This window comes from Melanerpes formicivorus, unplaced genomic scaffold (genome assembly GCF_026170545.1).
Source record: "Melanerpes formicivorus ecotype bairdi unplaced genomic scaffold, bMelFor1.0.p_v2 SCAF_65, whole genome shotgun sequence".
In the NCBI taxonomy this organism is placed as follows: domain Eukaryota; kingdom Metazoa; phylum Chordata; class Aves; order Piciformes; family Picidae; genus Melanerpes; species Melanerpes formicivorus.
In genome coordinates, this window is record NW_027142417.1 from 117,542 (window position 1) to 138,654 (window position 21,113).

At 46.7% G+C, this 21,113-nt stretch overlaps 1 protein-coding gene across 3 annotated transcripts in view; it reads left to right on the forward strand.

The window, feature by feature from the left end:
* Positions 1–21,113, forward strand: part of FAM110B (family with sequence similarity 110 member B) — a 110,450-nt gene that overhangs the window by 47,560 nt on the left and 41,777 nt on the right. The window contains exon 1 of one of the 3 annotated variants that reach the window (XM_068162440.1): positions 8,356–8,579. The exons of the other annotated variants lie outside the window; for them this stretch is intronic. The gene's annotated coding sequence lies outside the window, so the exon portion shown is untranslated. Of the gene's footprint in view, positions 1–8,355; positions 8,580–21,113 lie in introns of those variants that run through there. 3 annotated transcript variants of the gene reach the window in all.

Below are 21,113 nucleotides of genomic sequence, written 5' to 3' on the forward strand. Positions count from 1 at the left end.
GAGCAGTCAGCACTTCATGAGGATGGCCACCTGAAGAAATTCTGGTGTTGAAAGCAGTAGTATTGAAGGTGGTGACTTATGTGAGGCTATGCAGACTTGTCCTGTGGAAAAAATGGCCAGTGTTGTTGGTTTTTTTTCTTCTCCAGGCTTAAGAAAGGAAGGTGAAGAAAATGCCTGCTGTGTTGCCCAAGAAGGGTTTGAGAAGGCAGAGCAGAAAGTTGTGTCCCCAGGATGTGACAGAGTTCCCCATGTGCACGTTTCCCATCTTCCTCAGAGCACTCCCTAGCTCCTGTGACAGTTTTGGTAGGATCATCACTCTGCCACTTTAGTTGGACCACTCTGCAGGGAGAGCAGTGCCTGATCAAATGGCAGGAAGAGGATGGAGAACAAGCTGTGGAGGGAAGTCTCTAGGCTTGAGTGGAGAGCAGTTGTCTGTCCCCTTTTACACTGATTTTTCCCTAGCCCTGGTTGCAGGACCTGTGTCCTCATTTTGCATTAGAGGATTGGATAAAAGCCACAAACAGTTCTGGGAAGAAGGGTCTGGGATCTTATCAGACTCGCAGACTTTGAACTGCTAGGCCTACAAGCTGCAAGAATGCTCTTCCTCAGGAGCATTATATGGAATGAGAGTCCTAAAGGCTCCCTCATAAAAAGGCTTTTGGCTTGCTCTATTAAATAATTAAGCCTCTCTTCCTGGATCTGTGCCAGTAAAATGCTTCTGGTTTCTTGTAAGAAGACCATGTGTCTGGGTTCTGGTATGGCAAGTCCCAGTTGCTGGTTTTATGTGGACACAATTTATAGTCACTAAATTAGCAATCTTTCTAAGATTAGAATCTATTTGACTAGAAAGGCTTGCAGGTTAGTAGGCTGCCTTCAAACTTAGCCTTGAAATGATGACCAGAGCCGCTGCATTCAGAGCTGGTTCATTTGCTGAATATCTTCAATTCCTCTGTAAAGTAATAAGATCTAAGAGTTGCTCTGAAGCTCTCAATTATGGGTGGGGACTGGAGACTTGAAGTCTCCAAGGTTTGCAGTCTGAGCTCCCAGTGAGCTGGCTGGCAGCAGGGCAGGTTTGGAGCGAGTGCCGGGATGCATCAGCTCCTGTGAGGAACCACTTCATGTTCCAACAGTTGCACCTTGGCTGCTTTTCTAGTTGCATCTTGCAGCTCAACGTAAACACCTTCTGTTAAGAGAGCAGAAAACAATCTTTGAAGAATGAAAAAGCCCAATGGGCCTCAGAGAGCTTGTTGGGTTTTCATTGTCATCACACAAGATCAAAGAAAGCCTCAGAGTTGTGCTTTCTGCTCAGAGCTGGAAATAACACTCTTAATTACAGAAGTGAGCAAGTCTGACAGTTTTTTCCTTCAAAGGGAGGAATGTTGCACTGCATCCTTCAGCTTCTGTGCTCTTGGCATTGTTGAAAAATTACACCTGTCCTCTAATGGAAGACTTGCAGTTAAAGAGTTTTCCCAGGCTGGTCTGCAGATACCTCACTTAGAGATACCGAGCATCAGATTATGTCACCCGATGCAATAAGGTGGTCATAGTGAAAATGAGACTACATGGAAAAGGAGAAGGCAGTGTTGACAGTGGCAATGAAGATTAATAATGTGGAGGTACTGGAAGTACAGTTGTTACATGGCAGGCTCCTTTTTCTCCTCTTCCACAGAGGAAAATCTACCTGTCAGCGTTCTGGCTTGATGCTCTCAAGATCCCTATCTTGCAGCACATCGAGTACACAAAATGTATCTCCACTTATCAAGCCCTTTTGTAGCTTCTGCCAGTGTAGTTTTAACCTCCAGTGTCCTTGTGAGCAGTTGACTTTTACTGCTCCTATACTTTCTGTTAGGGCTTCAGCATCCTCCATCAGTTTGAATTGCTCTCTTTCTCTCTTGAAACCTGGTCATTCCCTCCTGCTGATGTCTTCCTCACTTGGCTGTTTGGAATCAGGGAGTGCTTTTTCTCTAATGTATTTTGCAATCTTTGATCCATGCTCATCACAAACCACTCCAACACATCTCTATCCTGAAGTCAACCTTCCATTTCTCCTCAGGTGCCTTCATTGATTTGATACAAGTCAGACACTGACAGCCTGTGTGGTCCTGCTCTGTGGTTCACCAACGTTATGGCCATCTATGGTCAGCTAAAGGTCAGGAAATGGTGGTTAGGAGGCACAGGATTTGGTCTTGCTGAGTTCTCAGTTGTGCTGACAGGTGGTGTTGCCTTCTGAAATGGACAGTTCATGCTGCATCTCTGCTGCTGGAAGGAGGAAAGGATGCGGAGGGGAAAAATAAGAGTAGGAAGACAGGAGAGCATGAGGGATGTTTGTATGGCTTGAGGTGGTAGCTGAAGTATGGTAGAGAGGTGAAAGGAAACATTGCTCTGAAGGAGAGATGGAAGAAATTTGAGGAGAAATGGATGGTTGACATTGGGATGGAAATGTTTGGAGTAACATGTGACAGGAAGGGTGATGCAAAGCCTGTAAAATGGCCAGTGCTTGATGCTGGGATTCCTTTGTTCTGAAGGAACCAACAGAATAACTCTGTATTCTTCCACAGATTGTGTGGCCAAAGTGCAAGTGCTCAGCATGGTAAACTCCTGCAGGTTTGGTTTTTAGATTCTTCTTCACTGCACCTAGCAGTGGTAGGATGAAACACACCTCCCTGACAGCTTAACTGTCAGATGCACCCTCCTCTGCTTCTCCAAGACGGCAGTGATGGACTGGAGTTTTCATTTCTGCCAGGTCTTGAGTGAGGATACTGCCAACATGTCGGTTCTGTGGAGGTAACTGCTGTCTTAAAATTGAAACCAGGATCAATCCAAGAAATGTCCCTGTGCTCCATAAAATGAGGATAGATGTTTCCATGCCAAGTGCCAGCCTTGGCTCCTGGCTTTTCTGACTTCCTGAGTGAAATTTATGTGACAAGTACTTGGCCTGTGTTTTATTTTCCTCCATAAATGATGGTGAGTCTTGTGATGAGTTTGCCACCAATTTGCAGACTAGGCAAACTCCACCAAGTACTTCCTAGGGCAGGAAGGAGCCCAGCAAATAATTATTGTGAAGTCAAAAGCAGGTTTTGAAAGACAACCAAAGTAATGCTAGGTAGGCTTCTTCAGGAAGGAAAACTGAAACGTAGGGAAAACTGTGGAAGGGAAAATTGTCCTTAACCTGGGTCCATGTGAAAAGGATCAGGCAGAAGTCTCCAGGTTGTGTTGTTGTTATGTTTATGTATCCATGGGATGGTTTAGCTTACATCTAGAAGTCTAATGAATTCATCAAGCCAAGTAAGATATTCATTAGAGTAATTGGTTTGGTTCAGCCTCTCAAGGCTTGGAAACAGCCACGCTATTGCCTTCAGAAACGCAGCGTGTTGATTCACCAGCTTTTGTTTTGTTTTGCTCCACTCATTTTCATTCCATATGTTTACTATACTTTGCAAAATCTAATGAACTAACTGAGGTAGCAGTTTCCAAGCAGTATTTGGTGATGTTTTTAAGTCAAAGTTGCAGTGGTATCCAGAGTGAAACCCCTTTCGGTTGCAAGACACGCCAGAAATGTTTGGTTGTGAATATCTTTGTCCTGCAATCCTAGCTGTATCAGCACTTCCACACCTGATCAGAACATAGTGAAAAGTTACTGCTTGATCCCAAAATAGTCATCTGTCAGTTAATTCACTTAGATATGCCTAAATGAAGTGTAAAAATTCATTAATGTGCTGGCTAGGCAGCTCTCACTGTAAGATGCTGGCTTCAGTGGCGTATGATGAATTCATCATACCCCCATAGGCTTTCCTCTCTCCTCCCCTCTGTGATGGGCATCTGCCTCAGACCATATGCTTTTGGAAAACCTCAACTGAAAGTGTTCTCTCAGGGAATAGGGAGAAAACCTAGGTGGCTTTCAGTGTCTAAAAACATTGCAGAGACCTTCTGTTGCGATGTGGAGGAGTAGGAACTTGCAGCCTAGCTCAGGCAGGTGACTTGTGCCAGGGACAGGCTTTTGCTTTCGATGAAATCCTGCCCAGTATTGGCCAATTTGCCTACCTTTCACAATTTGTTCCCTTCCAACTGAGTCTTGCTGGAGCTGAGGAGTCTCTTGTGGCTATGTCCTTAGGAAACCTCTCTTGGCCTCTCTTGCTGGCAAGCCTGTACATGGCCATATCCTGTCACAGGTCTGCTGCGTTATCCAAGTTCTTGTGTGCAGTCACCATGGGTGGTGGGGCAGGCTGGTGGAATTCTGTTGTTCTCAGCTGGAGTTTTAGCCACCTGCCTTTGCCAAAGGTGGGCCCCCACAAACCACCACTGGCTCCAGACATCACACCTGCAGTGCTGTTCCCCACGGATTCCTTTCCTACACGTTGTCATGATGGTTAGAAGTGATGGTTAGAACTGAGACAGACACTGGGACCCAACTGTGTTCAGTTGTGGGCCCCACACCACAAGAGGGACATTGAGCTGCTGGAGCAGGGTCAGAGTCCTGTAGGCACCTGAAGTCTCTTTAATTTCTGTTCATAGGATCAATAATGTTGGAAGAGACCTCAAAGATCATCAAGTCCAACCTGTCACCCAAAACCTCATGACTACTAAACCATGGCACCAAGTGCCATGTTCAGTCCCCTCTTGAACACCTCCAGGGACTTGTTGGATTCTTGGTCCCTTTGTCACCTGTCAGAGGCACCTTGGCAGTCAGTGAACATGGACTAGATTAAAGGAATGACTTAAGTCTCTCTCCTTTTCTTTCTTTTGGGTGTGTCTGTCTTCCTTTGCTTTACAAACATGAACATTCCCACCAGCTGGATTTTTAGGCTGGATGTTAGGAAGTTCTTCACAGAAAGAGAGACTGGCCATTGGAATGTGCTGCCCAGGGAGGTGGTGGAGTCACCATCACTGGAGGTGTTTGGTAAGACACTGGATGGGGTGCTAGGTGCCATGGTTTAGTTGATTAGATGGTGTTGGATGATAGGTTGGACTTGATCTCACAGGTCTCTTCCAACCTGGTTAATTCTATTCTATTAGAGGACCAGGGTCAAGAGTATTGGTCTTGTTCCCTTGCAGCTGCCTTTGGCAGAATGTTGTTAGAAAACTGGCTCTGATCACCAACTAATTGCCCATCTCTTCTTCACAGGTCTCTTGAACTCTACTTAAATTCTACTTCACTAACCATCCCTCCTGCCTTTATTCATGAAACAGATCATTTTCAGGCTTCAAGCAGTAATGCTGAGAAGCTTGGAATATTGGAGAGGATTTTCCCAGCAGCACAGTTCAGGAAATCTGATCAGCTCCTTGGCTGATGTAATCTAGGGGGGGGGAAGAGAAAGAAGACTTCATAAAGCAGCCTCCTTTGTTTATTGCACCACAAACCTTAAATGTTGACTGAACATTGAATCAAGGAGCCAAATGCCACCATTCCTGCATTTCAGTTTTATTTCTGGCCATATTTAGCTTTAAGGATATTTCTCCTAGAGAGATGAAGTCTGCTCCCAGCACAGAAAGGCTCTTTATGAGCAATTTTCCCTGGCAGATGAAGAAAGCTGTGATGCAGCTATTTACATATTGACAATAAATATGGTCTTGTGCTGCTACCACATGGAAGGCTTGTTCCATTGGGAACATTTTATGTAGTAGCAAATAGAATTCTTGTACTGAAGCAAGCATGAGAGATAAAAATGTTTATAAACAACTCTCAATGTCATGCACTCAGCCTGTGCCTGGTACTGTGTGGTGCTGGTGATAAGAGGGAGGAATTGGGGGAAAATGCCATCATGGGCACATAGGAGCTCGTTGTTGCAGTGGGATTCAGGGTCTTGGAAGTGTAGTGTTAATGGGTGTGTTTCATGTGTAACTTGGTGGTAGAAGCTTGGTAGGTTTTGAAGGTCAGGCTTGGATGTGGCTGTTAGCAACCTGCTGTAGTGTGAAGTGTCCCTGCCCATGGCAGTGGGGTTGGAGCTAGGTAAGATAGAGGAGAAGAGAGACTAGAGCAGAGAAGAGAGACTAGAGCAGAGAAGAGAAGAGAATAGAGAAGAGAATAGAATCTAGAAGAGAATATACCAGACCAGATTGGAAAAGACCTTTGAGATGATCCTTGAGGTCTCTTCTATGATTCTGTGATCTTCAAATGTGTTGTAGAGTTTGTGTATGCACGATGCTGTGGCAGTAGTGATCAGGAAAGCTGTTCTCTCTTGAGACACAGCTGGCACTTCTGAGAAGCAGGCTGTGTGCTTCTGCCTTGCCACTGCTCTTTGAAAACCTTTGGGTCAGTTCAAGTGATTCTGTGAACCGTGTGGAAGGTGATGGAGTGCTGGAACAGGCTGCCCAGAGAGGTGGTGGAGTCTGCATCTCAGGAGACATTCCAAACCCATGTGGACTTGTTCCTGTGTGACCTTCTCCAGGTGAACCTGCTGTGGCAGGGGGGTTGGTCTCAATCTCCAGAGGTCCCTTCTGTGCTTCTGTGAAAAAAGGAAAGAGCAGAAGATGGTTTTCCAGTTTGTGCTAATCAGAGCAGAGATTAGTCTTCCTTGGTAGTACATTTCAGGTAAAGTATCTTTTTTTTTCCCCCTCCATGATTATTGTAGAAGCTCTCAGCATCTTAGACCATAAGATTCCTTAGCTGTGTGGATTTATGTATTTCTAAGATGTGTGCAAGGCTTACTTGAGTTAATTCCACATAATTCTAAAGAGTATTTGCTCATGCCAAGGGTTTCCTAAATGAGTTGAGTTGTTTTGCATAATGGCAAAAATTTCCTTGGCATTTCCACCATAGCCTCATGAAAGCTTAGTTGGGACTTTAAGTGCCAATGCACACAGAATCCCTTGGGTCATCTGCCCACGTGTCAAAGTAAAGGACAGAGGAGGTCCTGTTGGCTTGAGTAGGGCTACTGTGTGCTGAAAGCAAGTGTGTGGTGCCCTGCTGCTCTGGGGGCTGTGCTGTGGATTGTGAAGTGCTGTGTGTAAACCAGTCTGAGAACTGTTCTGTCTGTGTGTGTGTGCTGGGCACGTGTGCATTCAAACCAGCAGCTCCTGCTGGGAGGATAAGCTGCTGTACACATGGCAAAATACAACACTGGTCAGTTTATTGTGGAATCATAGAAAGGACCTTCAAAATACTCCATGCCATGGGCAGGGACACCTCCCACTAGACCAGGTTGCTCAAGGCCCCATCCATCCTGGCCTTGACCACCTGCAGGGAGGAGGCATCCACAACCTCCCTGGGCAACCTGCTCCAATGTCTCACCACCCTCCCTGTAAAAAGTTTCTTCCTCTCTTCCAGCTTAAAGCCATTCCCCCATACCCTATCACTGCAAGCTGTTGCATAAAGTCCCTCCCCAGCTTTCTTGTAAGCCACCTTCAGGTGCTGGAAGGCTGCTGTATGTTCTTCTCTTCTCCAGGCTGAACAGCCCCAACTCTCAGCCTGTTCCCACAGGGAGGGTGCTCCAGCCTTCTGATCATCTTCCTGGCCCTCCTTTGGACCTGCTCCAGCAGTTAGATGCCCTTCTTGTGTTGAGAGCACTATGACTGGATGTAGTATTGTGGCTGAAGGAGCACTCCTCTAACAGAATAAGAAAATGGCAGGGGCTAGGAAGGGCCTCTGGAGATTGACTCCAACCCCCCAGCCAAGGCAAGATCATCTAAAGCAGATCGCATAGAGCGCATCCAGGCGAGCCTTGAAAGTCTCCAGAGACAGAGGCTCCACCACCTTTCTGGGCAGCCTGTTCCAGTGCTCTGCCATCCTGAGAGTACAGTTGTTCCTTCTCATGTTTAGATGGAACTTCTTTTGTTCAAGTTTATGCCCTTTGCCCCTTGTCCTCTCACTGGGGACCACTGAGAACTGGATTAGGCACTTGGTGCCATGGTCTAGTTGATCAGATAGGGTTGGGCGATTGGTTGGACTTGATGATCTTGGAGGTCTCTTCCAACCTCGTTGATTCTGTGTGATTCTGTGAGAAGAGTCTGGCCCCATCTCCCTGTCCCCTCCCTTCCCCCCCCCAGATACTTGTGAGCATCCCTAACACCAAACCCATCCTTCTTCCTGAGAGCCGCAGGCAAAAACCCCCTCGTGGGTGACTCACAGCGACAACAACAAGAAGAAAGAAAACCCTAGACGAGCATTTTGCCTTTGCGCCCCCAAAGAGCAGCGCCGAGGGTGGCTGCTGCGGGCTGGAAGGTGTAATCCCTTCAGCCGTGCGCTGCCCGGTGCGGTGGCCAAGGGCTATAATTAGCCGGCAGCCCTCTAAGCAGCGCTGGCAGGCGGCGAGCCCCAGCGAGCATGTGCTGGATTCCGCATGTGCCTGCCGCTTATTGGCGGCCGCCGTTGCTGCCTGCCGGTTTGATAGGTTTGCCCAGGAACCTTTATGCTGCATTACAGACATAGATACAGAGGTACCCTGTGTGTGCCTGCCACGGGAGAGAGACAGAGAGCGAGAGAGAGGTGCTGAGCAGCTCCCAGCCTAAAGGAGAAGCCCGGGATGAAAGGCGCTGGGGCTTTGTTGCAAAACATCAGCACTTAAAGGACTGCTGGCTGGGAGCGGAGAGGTCAGGAAGGAGTTTGACTTGGTGGTAATTACTTTCAGGTCTTTATCTCTCCGGTAAGACAGCCATGCATGAAATGAATACTGTTAATCATGTCATCTGTTTAATTTGATCTTGCTTGCATTAATGTCGTGTGTACTCCGGTGGGAGAGCCATCAGATTGCAAAACATTATTAGAGTGGATTTAGTTCAAAAATGCAGGGTATTTATAGAGGAATATTGTTCCATTAGGGGGAGGGAGGGAAGAAAAAGAGAGCCTGTGCATGTGAGTGATTTTTACTGGCTGCCTTTTGTTATGCTAATGGAAAATATTTCTTTTATTGGGATGTTTTCTGCAGACAAATTGAATCGGAGCATTTCTAACTGTTGGCATAGGAGGCTAAATCTCTATAAATAGTGATTAGCTGAGAGAATAATTCTGTGAAGTGTGCTTTAATTTGATCACAGCAATAACTATCTTGATGGTTCTCTTGCAAGAAGATAGAGAGACGAGGAGTAATATGCTATTGTTCTTTCAACAAAGATGCTGGAGCCTTCATCTTTGGGTGGATTCTTTGTTTCATCCACTGGGTTTTATTTTAAGTGGCTTTCAAAATGAAACTAAAGCCACCCTGCCTGGTAGATTGCAGTGTACCCTTTGCTTGCACATGCCTGTGTTTCATATCTAAATGTATTGTTGTCAAAGGCTGAATTTTTGGCCCAAAGCCTTGTTTATTGTCAGGACCGCCTTCAGCTCTGAAATGAAACAAGATCTCTGTGCCAATCTTCCCCTCGGTGGTCGAGGATATCACAGTGCTTTATCATAGCATCATACCCATTTAAGTTCTTTTCATACCTGACCTGCACATCAATTGATCACAACTTTTCCTATTAAAACCATGCATATTTTATGAGCACATTGCACAGGGAGAGCTGTTCAGGGCACGAGGCAGCAAGCACCGGAGTGTATGTATGTATATATCTATATCGATATAGAAAAGTCTCTCCATACAGTCATGCCTCATTTGATGGCTCTTGGCTATTGAAGCTGACTGTTGAGACTTCAAAGTTAATGTCCTTGTGTGTGTCAGACTCCAGAGCCCACATGAACTTGGATATTAAGTCACCAGTCATCTGGCTGGCTGGCTGCCACCATGCGTCTGAGGTACGAATAGATTGTCTCAGCCAGGATCAGAAAGGTGTTAGGAGCGAGAGCTATTTTTGTAGCAGTCTTCACCTTTCCCTCTGCACCTACCCAGGAAGATGGGGTTTTTCCTGCTGTATAAACCAAAGCAAAATCTGAGTTTATTTGCTCTTAAACTGTGTGGTGTGAAACTCTCTTAGGGTCTCAGGGAGTGATAGGGCTAAGGGGAATGGGAAAAAAAAACTAGAAATGGGTAGATTCAGATTGGATGTTAGGAAGAAGTTGTTCCCCATGAGGGTGCTGAGAGACTGGCACAGGTTGCCCAGGGAGGTGGTGGAAGCCTCATCCCTGGAGGGTTTTAAGGCCAGGCTGGTTGTGGCTGTGAGAAACCTGCTGTAGTGTGAGGTGTCCCTGCCCGTGGCAGGGAGGTTAGAACTGGATGATCCTTGAGACCCCTTCCAAGCCTAATGATTCTATGATTCTGTTACCTCCTGAGTAGAAGCCCTTAAAGGTAGGCATCTCTTCAGCTGCTAGCTTTGCATGGCTGTGGGCACAGCAGATGCACAGGCTTTAGTCTTTCTGCTAACATACTCAAAAGGGAAAGTGTTTGGGAGGGTTAATCACAGCTGCTCCCAGCTGCTTTGGTTTTGCTTTTGTGGTTGGTTTTGGGTTGGTTGGTTGGTTTGTGTGGGGTCTTTGTGTGTGTGTGTGTGTTTTCTTGTTCTTTTTCATGTTGACTAAAATAGTTACCTTGGTGTTTACTTTCACCTGGCGTTTATTTTCCAGGTTGTTTTTCTCAGAGCAGACTTGGGAAGTGGCTGTGTTTTGCACAGTAACAGTGAAGGCAGGGCAGGGAGGAGGAGTCGAGCTGTGAAGGCGTGTTGTCTTCAAGCTGTTCCATACTCCCTTGCTGCTCCTAAATTACCAACCAAAAGTCTCCTAAAGAGGTTTTAAGTTCATCTCTGCCTTTTGCCTTTTGAGCCAGAAGCTTACCTGAAGCGATTGATTTACATCTTTATGACCTTGCTACAGCATTGCACAAAGTGGTAAATAAAAGTGATGTTAGTAATAAAGCAATGTAGGAAGTCATATCCCCAGCTGGGTGATAAATCTGTCACATCCAGAGAGTTTGTTTTGAAGAGATGAGAGGCTGATATTTTCTGTTTCTTATGTTGAGCTATCATTATGTGCAAGCAACATAAAGCTCAGTTGGAAAAATGCTGTGAAAGTTCATGTATTGGGGGGGAGGGGGCACAGGTAATCCCCTCCCCACCCACTGGAACTGGAAGGCTGCACCAGCAGCTATTCCGCTCTGAGTACCTCTGCCTCCAGAGGCAGCTGTGATGATCTATGCAGGCATCACCATTAAAAAATGACAGATGTGAAGCTAGAACTGGTGACACTGTCATTTCAACTTGCAGTGCCCTAACAGCCACTTTGCTGTTGCTTCTCTTCTGTTGCAACCTCATCTTTTTTTTCTTCAGGGTAAACAAAGAAAACGAATGGAAGCCGCAGTTTGGGTGGGTTACTTACTGAAACAGTTGCCAGCTTTGTGGCTCTCAGTGTATTTTAATGCCAACCAGCCTATTGCTATGGGAAAGGGACCACACTGCAGGTTATTCTCCATGACGCTTGGCAGTCAAGTTTTGCCAGTGAGTTTCTTGGTGTACAAGTTTATAGTTGCTCCTAAGAGCTGCACCTCTGTGAACTCCTCTTATTTCTCAGGTTGTCCTCTAGATAAATCTCCAGCTGCGTTGTTACATGAAAGGGCAAAGATTGTTCCTGAATAAAGTACTCTATCGATCTCCTACTCTGGAATATCTCACTCTAGATCACTGAATCACAGATGTTCCTTGTCTGGAAGAAACTAGAACAAAATGCAACCCTCATCTGTATCTGTTAGCCTGGAGAAGAGGAGGCTCAGGGGAGACCTTGCTGTCTACAACTACCTGAAGGGAGGTTGTAGCGAAGTGGGGGTTGGTCTCTTTTCCTGGGCGGCCAGCACCAGAACAAGAGGACACAGTCTCAAGCTGCACCAGGGGAGGTTTAGGCTGGAGGTTAGGAAGAAGTTCTTCCCAGAATGAGAGATTGGCCATTGGATTGTGCTGCCCAGGGAGGTGGTGGAGTCACCATCCCTGGAGGTGTTTAGGAAGAGACTTGATGGGGTGCTTGGTGCCATGGTTTAGTTGATTAGATAGTGTTGGATGATAGGTTGCACTTGATGGTCTCAAGTCTTCCAACCTGGTCTATTCTATTCTATTCTATTCTATTCTTTCTAACCAGGAATGCAGTGTGTGTGTGTATAAGGGCATAAGAGGATGTTACAAAACTCAAAGTTTCAGGTGGGTTTTATGTAGCAATGGGGCAGAATCCCTTAAGCTCTCTCCCACCAATCTCTGTGTGTGTGGAAATGAATGTGATGTTAGCACTTAGAATGCCATATCAGCACTCATTAAAAGCCAATAGCAATAGAAATACCCCTTGAAGAGAGATGCTTTTAGAAACTAAAACTAGCTTGGCTGTTAGCTAGAGGTGGATATATGCAGTAAACTGAGTGCCTGTGATAAACACTGCTCCACGAGCTCTGGCTTATTAAGACTCTAAGTCTTCTTACTGCTGCGTGGATTTTGCATTGCTTAAACCAAGTCTAAAGGGGAAAGATGATACTTAAGGTTAATGCTTTTTTTTTTCCTCCTTATTAATTTCTTTTTCTTTTGTAGTCTGTCTGCTATGAAACAGATACTCCTGAAAAGCAGGCACAGGGGTTTAAAGTATTACCACAGTGTTTATTTCTGCAGGATTTGTACTTGTGTGCCTTACAGTTTTTAAGTTCAGTAGCAGTCAGTGATATTTAGTGACAGAGGTTTCCATCAGGGTGAGGGAAGTGCCACTGTGCCTTAAAGCTCCCATTTTTTTTGGTTCTCTTTCTGGAACCAGCTCCAGCTAGGGCTTTGCTGATGAAATGTCTGTTCACGTGGTCTGAGACACTCAGTAGCTCATCTATAAATGCTTATTGCCATCCTTTGAGTCCTCATGGGAAATCAATAGTCTCTTTTCTGTATCTTTCTGTATGCTTTTAAATGTGGTAACTTTGGGGCTGGGTGGTGGAGAGGTGCTGGATGAGCTGGTGGTAGGAAGAAGTTCTTCACAGACAGAGTGATTGGCCATTGGAAGGGGCGGCCCAGGGAGGTGGTGGAGTCACCACCACTGGAGGTGTTTAAGAGGAGACTGGATGAGGCACTTGGTGCCATGGTATAGTTGATTAGATGGTGTTGGGTGATAGGCTGGACTTGATGATCTCAAAGGTCTCTTCCAACCTGGTCTGGTCTGTTCTACTCCTATCCTGTTCTACTCCTATCCTGTTCTACTCCTATCCTGTTCTACTCCTATCCTGTTCTACTCCTATCCTGTTCTACTCCTATCCTGTTCTACTCCTATCCTGTTCTACTCCTATCCTGTTCTACTCCTATCCTGTTCTACTCCTATCCTGTTCTACTCCTATCCTGTTCTACTCCTATCCTGTTCTACTCCTATCCTGTTCTACAATACCTTCTGGCTTAAGTTGAGCAGGCTGCATTACCATGATGCTCTTCCCTCAGTGATGCAGCAGCACTAATTAGTGGGGTCAGAAATGGGACTGTGTTCTCTGGACGCAGGCAGCTGCTGCCCCACTTTGGGTGCTTCCAGGCTTGGGGACTGGGCACAGGCAGGGACTTGTGGTGGAGGAGGTGTGGTCTGCCCATCTCCTGCAGGGCTCACCCTCATCTGGCAGAAGTTATTCTGGGGGCTGTGTGGAATCATGCAGAGTGGATGAAATAAGCCTGGCTGTAGGCATTTGCGTGCCAAACGTTCGCAATGTTTAGGAGAAGGTCGTCCTTTATCGAGAGATGAAAGCAGCAATGTCCTTCCCTTGCAGCTCTCACAGCTGCAGTGGTGTGGTGAATTGAAAACAAAATGGATATGATTCATTCTTTAATTTATTCCCCCCACCCCCTTTTTAATCTCCTGTTATGATTAATTTTAATTATTCCTAAATGCATTACCTGCAGTATCAAGTGTGGCTTGATAGATTTAATGCAGAACACAGCCAGAAAACAGCAATCCTGGCTGCTATTATCTCCATAATCCTGGTAACTGGATTCCTCTCTCAGTTTCACGTTGTCTTTCAGGGATGTGCTGCAGCCACCTGTAGGCACAACTGTTCTGCTGTGGCCTTCCCCTGAAGCACCTGAAGCTTCCAGCCCAGCTCCTCCCTTGTAAATCTGTCATTTGAAAGCCTGAGTTGTCCAGGCCCTTTCATAACAGTCATCATTTGGTTTTATGCCCTGTCCTGCAGTTGCCTCGTGCTCCTGTGATACATTGGTTTATTAATTGCAGCGTTATATTCTTTATACTGCTGGGGATTATGTAGCCAGCTCTTTGGGTTTTTTCTGGCTGCATATCTGTTGGGTCTTGTAGAATGATTTTACTGTGTCCATTCATGCCTTCCTAATAGGAATCCACAGAGGAATCACCTCCCTTGACCTGCTGGCCACACTTCTCCTGCTGCAGCCCAGGAGCTGATTGGCTTTCTGGGCTGCAAGTGCACACTGAGAGCTCCTGGTGAGCTTCTCCTCCCCCAGCACCCCCAAGTCTCTCTCCTCAGGGCTGCTTTCCAGCCAGTCCCTGCCCAGCCTGCATTTGTGCCTGGGGTTGCCTCGACCCAGATGCAGGACCCTGCCCTTGCTGTTGTTGAACCTCATGAGGTTGGCTTGTGCCCACCTCTCCAGCCTGTCCAGCTCCCTCTGGATGGATCCTTCCCTCTGGCGTGTCTGCTGCACCACACAGCTTGGTGTCATCAGCAAACTTGCTGAGGGTGCACTCAGTGCCACTGTCCATGGCACCCACAAAAATGTTGAACAAGCCTGGTCCTAGGACTGATCCCTGAGGGACTCTGCTTGTCCCTGGCCTCCACTAGGACATGGAGCCATGGACAGCCACTCTGTGGGTGCAGCCATCAAGCCAGTTCCTTATCCATCTAGTGGTCCAATAAAGGATACTAAGTTCTTGCTTCTCTTTTAAGGGAGCCCAGCCTTTTGGAAGCTGATAGACTAGCCCAAGGATGAGTCTGTGCTGCTCCCTGACGAGGAAGTCTGTGGAAACACATTCCCCAGCAAAGTTGTGCCATGCACAATACAATTTATGGGTTATTTATAGGCTCACAGACAGCACTGGGTTGGAAGGGACCCTCAAAGGTCATCTGGTCCAGCTTCCCCTGCAATGAGCAGGAACACCTCCAACTAGATCAGGCTGTCCAGGTCCACTTCGAGTCTGATCTTGAATGTCTTCAGGGACAGGGCCTCAACCACATCCCTGGGCAACCTGTGCCAGTATTTTACCACTCTTGTTGTAAAGAACTTCCTCCTGATGTCTAACCTAAATCTACCCTGCTTCAGCTTCAAACCATTGCCCCTCATCCCATCACCACAAGTCCTTCCAAACTGTCCCTCCACAGCCTTCCTACAGGTCCCCTTCAGATACTGAAATGCAGCTCTAAGGTGTCCCCAGAGCCTTCTCTTTTCCAGGCTAAACAGACCCAATTCTCCAAGCCTGTACTCAGAGGAGAGGTTCTCCAGCCTTCTGATCATCTTGGTGGCCCTCCTCTGGACCCACTCCAGCAGACCTATGTCTCTCTTGTGTTGGGGGCCCTATAGCTGGACACAGTACTGCAGATGGGGTCTCACCAGAGCAGAACAGAATCACTTCATTCAACCTGCTGGGTCACACTGCTTTTAATGCAGCCCAGCCTGCCATTGGCCTTTGGGCTGCAAGTGCCCATTGCTGGCTCATGTCCAGCTTCTCATCCACCAGCACCCCCAAGTCCTTTTCTGCAGGGTTGCTCTCATCAACCCCCAGCCTGTATTGATTGCCCCAGCCTAGGTGCAGGCCCTTGTTCTTTGCCTTATTGGCCCTGATCTGCCTGGAGAGCAATGTGAACATCCAGGTTTGCAGTAGTATACATATTTTCATTAACGTGGCAGTATTTGGCTCTTGCATCTCTATGTGGTCCATGGTTATAATTGGGTCTTTAAGGTCTGGATACTGGTTTTGTAGGTAATGATGCTGAAGGAGAGATGTTGATGCAATGAGGTGTGTTGGCCTGTGGTGCAACTGCATAGTGTCGTGCAGTTCCTCTTCCAGAATGTTTCCTGCCTGCATAATCTAGGCAGAAAAAGGGCTGGAGAGCAAGGGACAGACAGAGACAATAACCATGAAGCATCCTTTGTGTGACCACAAACTGTGGGTTTGCAAAGGAGTCTGAACAGCCTGTCCTTTAGGATTATAAAACATCCCTGCAAATGCCTTTAAAAAGAGTGAGAAGTATTCTAAGATCAGTGTAACTATTCCTGGCTGCATAAGCACTTCAAACACAAACTTCCCAGGGTAGGGATGATTTCCTTCTCTCTCAAAGTCTTAATTGGCATTGGATATTTTGGGCATTGCAGTCATCTGGAAATGTGCATGCAGCTTTGTGTTTCTGCCCTGACCTCGCCACAGCAGCCTGGCCAGAAGAAGTGTGAGGCAGCTGGGAGATTACAGCTGCTCTTCTTCCATCACTGCTGCATCAACCCTACTGCCATCCATGCTCTGCTCCCAGCCACCCCCCTCCCATTTTCCTGTGGGCTATTGTGGGGTGCAGAGACTGCTGGTTTGGCCCCTGCCTCCCCAGGGACGGGGTGAAGCTGGGCAGAGTCAGTGCAGCTGCACGGGAGGCAGGTACTGTGGTCAGTGCAGCAGAACAGGGCCTCAAAATAGATGGTGTCACTGGCCTGCAGTGTTCTGGTGCCTTTTGTTTCTCTCTTCCCTTCAGTTCTCTTCTTGTTACCTTGCTGCCACCTCCTTTCTAAATTTGACTGCCCCATTTTCCCATTCAGATCTACTCTTCCCTCCCCACACTTTTTCCAGTCTCTCTCTCAGCTTCTATCTGCCATTCAGCCGTGTGCTCTGATACCTCCACAGCCACCGCTCCCTTTCTGGGGGGTTGGGTATCCAAAGAGACCTTGTAGGCAGAGGTGCTCAGGGGTGGTGTTCAGGTGATGAAGAATTGAAGTTCTCTTACCAAAGGTGCTTGATATTTTTTTAGGTTATTCCTTATTTCTTTGGAGCAAGATGTCCTTGGCTGCTGCTTGGAAAGCTCTGTCTGACAAGCACAAATCTTACCCTTGACCTTTCCAAGTCTGTGACAGAGCTGCTTTCTTTCTCTGAGCCTGCTACCTCTTTACTGAAAGCAAGCATCTCTGTTCATCTTCCTGTCATCTCTAGATCAGGCTGTTCTGAAGTGATTAATGAGCTTTGCTGACTTGCTGCAGACAAAGCTCCTTTCCGTCATGCCTCCACGCAGGTACCCGCACCAGCCGTGCCTCTGGAAGAGCCTGACCTGAGGAGCTGCTTCTGTCCTTCCTGTTCTTCCTAGCTCTCTCAGGCAGTGTTGGCACATTCCTGACCTGAGTCTTGACAGCTTCCCTGCTGCTTGCAGGGTTCTGAGCTGTGTGGGTGGTTACTGCCTTAAAGTCACGTTTATCTTGCTCTTTCTTTGTGGGGTGGGGTGCCTAAAGGATCCCATGAGAGGCTCTCCACTGGGAAGAGGCTTTGCAGAGTGCTTAAATCCTCTCTGAGCAGCAGCCAGGGAGATTGTGCCCCCATCCTGTGCTAAAGCATACAGGGCTTGGGTTCATCTGTACTGTGGCTTGAGGAGTTTCCTGTGGCGTGTGCAGAGAAGCTGGGATGCTGCTTTGCTGCTGTGTGACTTTTAGCTGCCTGAAGAGACAGAGCTTTTGCAGGTATGTTCTTTTTCCTTATGCCACACAGCAACTCAGACTTTCTTATTTTACTTCAGCATGGTTCTGAAGCCTATATTTGCATCAAAAACACGCCTGTAAACCAACTCTTAAAGCACATCCATTCTTAGAAGACTTCTGCAAATACTAAACCCATCTGGTGCTGAATTTCCATCCAGGTTTGGACTGGGTTTTTTGCAAGCTGGGGCTGGGTTTTTTTGCAAGCTTGCTGAAACTGGATTGATGCTTCCCTCGTCTCCAAGAAATATGTACATTTGCCATTTACAGTCACTCTTACTTCTGGATTCTCCAAAACATAGTACTGGATGCATTAAGAGTCTACAGAGAGCTTTTTTTTTCCTCCCCCTCTGCTTCTCACTAAAATGAAGTATGGAGTTATCGGTGCATATGAAAATTTGATGAAGAGGAGCAGAGAAGATGGAGCTAGACTTATCTCAGAGGTATCCCAGGAGAGGACAAGAGGCAACAGGCACAAAGTGAAATACTGGAATTCCACTGAAACAGAAGAAAACACTTCTCTTACTTTGAGGATGGCCAAACACTGGCACAGGTTGCCCAAAGAGGTTGTGGAGTCTTCATGCTAGGAGCTATTCAAAACCCAGCTGGGACATGGTCCTGAGCAGCAGGCTGTCATCAGCATGACTTGTCACTTTCTTCCATGGTCTTACCCTTCCAAACTCCACAGGGAAGAAGTGATGGCAGAAGGCTCCTGTAACACTGAGCCTGGTGGTGTTGGAACAGCCATCCCAGGTTGCTCAAGGGCAGATCTGCAGCAGGAGCTTTTGTGCAGGACTCTGGGGCAGAAGTGTGACCTCTTGAGATGGCTAAAATAGTTTGACATCATCCAGTGTCTGGTTTCTTTCAGCTGGGAAAGTACCAACCCTGGACCTTGTGCCACTCCAACACTTGTGCTGTGCTTGGAAAAATACCACAGGCTGATAGAATTCATCAGGTTGGAAGGGACCCTCAAAGGCCATCTCCTGAATGTGGAAGCTCTGTGTGTGTTTGCAGAGGACAGAAACCTAACTCCAGTGCTGCTTATGGGGGCCCTGTTTGTATTTTGTCTTCAGAATGGAGTTACCAAGTTCAGAAAATCAGTTGCTAACACTGACAAGCAGGCTGCTGAGGTTAATCTTTACTCCTGGTTCATTACCATTTCTTTGTACCTGTGGGAGAAGTCAGGTGGCCCAGTTCCCAGTGCAGGGCTGATCCAGCCTCACAAAAAATAATTGCATTTTTCCTTCTTGAAGAGCAAAACCATACTCAGAGTAATTCTGTTTCAGTCCCAGTCGTACCCAGCATGATTTTAGCATAGTTTTGGAGTCCAGGAGGATTTCCTTTAAGATCCTTATTTCACTTGAGCTGTCACCTGAGGTGATTTGTACTTCTTTAAATGTGCTCTCCCTGGAAACTCTGTCCTTAAATAGTCTGCATAAGTTTTGAATGCTTGTGTTGCCTCTGCTGCTGTTGGAGTGCAACCCCTGACTTCTGTGTGGATGTGATTTTAAGTTGTTTAATGAAGCACTTAGGACCAGGGTTAACATTAGTCTCTGTTCTAAGTTGTCCTCTGGTTATCTGGATTCCTGAATGTACATTCAGGACTTGTAAACCTCTGAAGTGTCCCAATATCCCTTATCAATAAGGGTCACTTGCAGCTGCACTAGCCACACAAGCTCTTAAGTTACAGCCTGCTGAGAGCCTTGTGTCTTACAGAGCCTTTATGATGATCTTTCCAGACAAAGCAGCACTTACACCAGTTTCATAATTTCTCCCTGAGGTAAAATTTCTGCAGTCCACTTGAATCAGAAGAGATCTTTCTCTTCCTGCCTTAAACCTGTTAATCTGTTAAAATAATAATGAAGAATGGATGGATAAAAGAAGCAGTCATCAAATACAGCCTCAGTGGAATGAAAACTGACCAGTCCATCCTACCCCTGCTTTGTGTCTCTCTCGAGCTCCTCACAAGCAGGGAATAACCCATGTCTGGAGGAGAGGGTATCTGAGATGCAGCCTTCCCTATCTGCCTGTGCTGAGAAATCTTCCATCTGTGTCGCTCACCCTACTGCTCAAGTACTGTGCCATCACTTTTCCAGCCTGGATGAAAGCAGCCTTGTCCTACTTACATCAGCTCTGAGTATTGCTTGAAAGAGCATTTCCCAAGCTTGTGGCTTTGATCATATCATCCCCCTTCACATCTTTGTGTTGGTTGTTTTCTTCCCTGTTGTCCCCACTGCTGAAACTCTTGGTAAGATCTCCGAACATTATCTATCATCTCTCATTTGTTATCAACATGTTGCTTTCCTGTCCCCATAATGCCAACCTAAGTCACCTTGTCATTAGGCTTGCAGTTATCTTTTTGCTTTGTTTGACATCCTTTCCACCTGGGAGCAGCTAATACTATTAAATCAATCTGGAGTGCTCCGCTGTGTTACGGGCTTTTAATTTACCTTGTGCCACCAGGCGGTCTCAGGAACTTAGTCAATTAGTAACTTTTCAATTAAGACCTAGAAAAAGGCCTTCTCAGAAGGAGCTGCATCTTGTAGCAGTGCATCTGGAAAACCTTAACCTGCTGGGAAGACTTTTCTGTGCAGGTGGGAGGCAAAAGCTTTTGTAACCCCCCAGAAACTTGCTGAGGTGTCTTCAGTGGTTGCAGGGAACAAGTCTGGCCCAGTGGTGTTTCTGGATGAATGGATGTGTGTGCAATGGGAATTACAATCAGCTAGAAAAGCAAACTTTCCTGGGGAGGTAGAGAAAGAATAGTCTCAATGTGACGTAAAGGATGACTCTTTTGGGTGGAGGAGTCCTTTCAGATCGTCAAGTCCAACCATTTGGACTCGATGATCTCAAAGGTCTTTTCCAACCTGGTTAATTCTGTTCATTAACACAGCACTGCCATGTCCCTCAGCGTCACATCTACACAGCCTGTAAACCTTTCCATGGATGGTGACTCCTTCCCTTCCCTGCACAGCCTGGTCCAGGGCTTGACAACCCTCAAGGCGAAGAAATTTTTCCTCATGTCCAAACTAAACCTCCTGTGGCACAACTTGAGGCCATTTCCCCTTGTCCCATCCCTTGTTCCTTGGGAGAAGAGTCTGACCCCCACCTGACTCCAGCCTCTTTCCAAGAAGTTGCAGAGTGTGTGAAGTTCTCCCTTTAGCCTTCTTTTCTCCAGGCTGAACAACCCCTTTAGCTGGGCAGTGCTGATCCCATTGCTCTGGTGCATGGTGGAGTTCAGAAACAGGCAGGCGTGGGTATGACTTCTCTGGCCATCTTGGGGGCTGCCAGCTGTAGAAGGGATGAGACAGAGGGCTGTGGTGTGGCTGCAGTTTCTTGGCTGTATTGCTGCACTTGGAAAGCTGTTTCTGAACCTAACTGCTGCAGTGGTTAAGAACAGTTTAATGTCCAGCACAAACTTTTACTTAGCATGATATTCTATAGTGGTTGTGGAATACTTGTTGCGCTGCAGTGGGCTGTGAGGTTTTTCCTTCCATGTCCCTTCTGTGGACTCAAGCATCTGTAAAACAGAAAAGATTTTGTTTAAGCAGAGCTTCCTTGCATCATCTCTTCAGGTTGGTGTAAAATACATGGGCCTAGTAGCAGTTTGCAGAAGAGTGGTGGAAGAATCTTTG